Source organism: Pundamilia nyererei, unplaced genomic scaffold (assembly GCF_000239375.1).
Source record: "Pundamilia nyererei isolate P.nyererei 1_Seehausen unplaced genomic scaffold, PunNye1.0 scaffold00043, whole genome shotgun sequence".
NCBI lineage: Eukaryota > Metazoa > Chordata > Actinopteri > Cichliformes > Cichlidae > Pundamilia > Pundamilia nyererei.
Window position 1 is genome coordinate 2,440,333 of NW_005187444.1, and position 2,770 is coordinate 2,443,102.

Below are 2,770 nucleotides of genomic sequence, written 5' to 3' on the forward strand. Positions count from 1 at the left end.
TTTAAAAAAAAAATTATATATACATATATATGTTCGTGTTATTGCAAAACAGAGTAAAAAACTTTCATTGGTATTTATTTACTAAAATGTCCCCCATCCCATTTTTTTGATCAATATATTTTTTAATCCATATAAAACAAGCAGCTTAGCCTAATCACTGCGTGAGTTTTAGTTCTGGGTGATTTCTGATACAAAAAAGAAAAAAGTTTGCAAGGGGAATAAAATCACGGAGGAATCAAAGAAATCAAATCGCAATTTTATTCCTTTTTTAATCGCGCGGGTGATCGCGAGTTGTTGACCGGCAGCCTGGTGCGAGCATGCACGCACGTGCGCTCAAAGGCTGCACACACACACTGAGAGGAAAGGCTGGGACACGGGTGACAAGAAAAGTCAGGGGTAAAAAGTACCTGTACAGGAGTGAACAAGAAAAATATAGAATGGTTTACGTTTCATCAAACATAAACAAAGAAAGTGACACAGGCGGACAGAGACGGATAAATAGCCGAGGGAGAGAGAGGAAAGGAGAGAGAGAGCCAGAGGGAGAGAGAGGAGGGGTTATCCAGCCTCTGCCTCTTCACCCGACAGTGCCCCGCACTCTCACTTAAGCCGCCACACAGCGCCGGCCGGGAAATAACCTGAAATACTTTTGATTAAAAAGAATCCTCCGGGTGACCTCCGGTGTGACTCAGCGCAACTTCTGACGACGACGCCGAAGTGTCCCGGTGTACTTTCTGATCCTCGGCGGAGCGCAAACACGGAGTTACCAAAGTCCGCGACAGGCTCCAGCGATGGTGACTTTACGCACGGGATTTGGAAGCTGTTTGCACTGACTCCTGTTCTCGCCGCCGAAAACTCTGTCAGCGTCGCTCCCCCCAAAGAGTCGTCAAGTTTGCAAGAAGCATACAGCGCATGACGAACGACTGAATCCAGGTAAGACCCGTCCTGCTGCATCTGCGTGGAGGCGCCGGGACGGTCAGCCCGCGCCACCACCGGGGCTGCTCGTTTTGAAAAGTCCGTGCGCACTCCGCTTATCTCTTCTCCACAACAAACCGCGATGACAGCCGCAGACTCGGGCTGCAGGACTGTGCTTAAACCCCACAGCAGGGCTGTGATTGGACCGCATCACCTGAAAAAGTAACTCCGGGCTTTTAGAAAAGTTTGGTGCTGTAGAGCTTATAAGGAAAAAGTTCTGTAGTCATTTTTATTTGTCATAAATGACTCGGATTTAGATCCAGTCACAGAATTAGATTGCAATAGGTTTGTAATTAAGTGATAGTAAGCTTTGTCAGGAGCTCGCCGTCTGTTACAGTTGTTTTCACACTGTTTGTATTATGATAATACTGCAAATCGTTTTCACCTGTAATTATATTTATAACAACCACTGTAAAACCGCGTGCTTGTGAGGAGAGCCTAAACGGAACATACATATTTAGATATTATATAAAATTAACAATAAAGAAAAAAATTCTTTAAAAAATGCCAAAACACACATTTTCCAATATTTTTCAGCGCATTTCCACCTTCTTCCTTTAGTTTGTGTAATCCAGATTCAAGGTTATTTCCAGACATAAAGGATGAAATCGTGCAAGAAAAGCAGGCTAAACTTCACCCACCACTACATCCCTGTCACGCACCATTAACAGAAATGGATTAGCGGTTCTGTAGCACCAGAAAATTGTTCTATAGGCTTAGAGCTCATTAAAAGACATTTAGAAAGAGGTCGAGAGTTCAAAAACTTTGCATAAGAAGTTTTTGAGCTCATTATCTTGAGTGATAATTCTCAAGAGTCCCAAACGTGAACTTGAAAGCAGCATTTCCAGAACACTTCACAGAAATAAAGCCGCTCTTAAAGTCAGCCCATCGCTCAGGTCGGCTGGAGGATGCGGGCTGCTGCAGTTTCAGCATTTTCCTCTCCGGCCACAGCGGTGGCCCTCTCATCTGTCAACGCGAACGCGTCGGGTACTACTGCCGGACCTCTGTGGTCCTCGTGCGCGTTCACGGGCTCGCCGCACATCCACAGTGTACTGTTCCGTCCGTGGCCGAGACTGTGGTGGTGCCCCTGCGTTTCCCCACTCGCTCTGGAATACAACCGATAGAAAAACAGACCACCGAGGAGAGAAACCCCGTCCTCAGGGCCTGAGCTGTTCCGGGGTCACGCAGACTGATCCTAGAAAAACCCGTGAGCCATAAATGAAAATAGACCCGCAGCACCAACACGCAGATCCACCGAGACAATACAACCGGACAGGACAGCGTCCCGGGACGGCCCACGAGATAAGAAGTTAGTCCGTAAGTCTCCTTCCACCCCCTTCATCTTTTTCTTTACGTGGCTTTTTGCGTTTTTTCTTTTCGTACAGTGCATCTGAACTTTCTGGGAAAACACGAGTTTCAGTTTCACCTGACACTCGGACAGAGTGACGGCGCCGGTTATGTGTGAAGTTAATTGCGTGGGTGCATGAACTTGAGCCACGCGGAGAGGGGGCAAGTTTCTTATTCAGAGCGGGGAGAGAGACCCGCTTCTCGGGCAGATCAGCGTGGGACCTTGTGTACCGTGTGAAAGCTTTTGGCCCCGAGTTCACGGTGGGGATGTGACAGAGGGTACAGGAGGACAAGGCACACGACAACGGCGGGCACCGACTGATAAAGTCACTTCAGGGTGTTCCCCGTATTTAGAGACACGCTACACCTCCGAGATAAGCCTCTGCTGGCCGGCAGATAAGGAGCTTTCAGAGAGAGAGAGAGAGAGAGAGAGAGAGAGAGAGAGAGAGAG

The 2,770-nt window shown here is 47.7% G+C and overlaps 1 protein-coding gene across 4 annotated transcripts in view; it reads left to right on the forward strand.

The window, feature by feature from the left end:
- The first annotated feature begins 263 nt into the window (after window positions 1–263).
- Window positions 264–2,770, forward strand: part of LOC102216224 (transcription factor SOX-6-like) — a 101,425-nt gene continuing 98,918 nt past the window's right edge. For 3 of the 4 annotated variants that reach the window (XM_005731505.2, XM_013910447.1, XM_005731506.2), the window contains exon 1: window positions 264–930. The gene's annotated coding sequence lies outside the window, so the exon portion shown is untranslated. Of the gene's footprint in view, window positions 931–2,044; window positions 2,290–2,770 lie in introns of those variants that run through there. The other variant, XM_013910446.1, reaches the window with a different exon arrangement.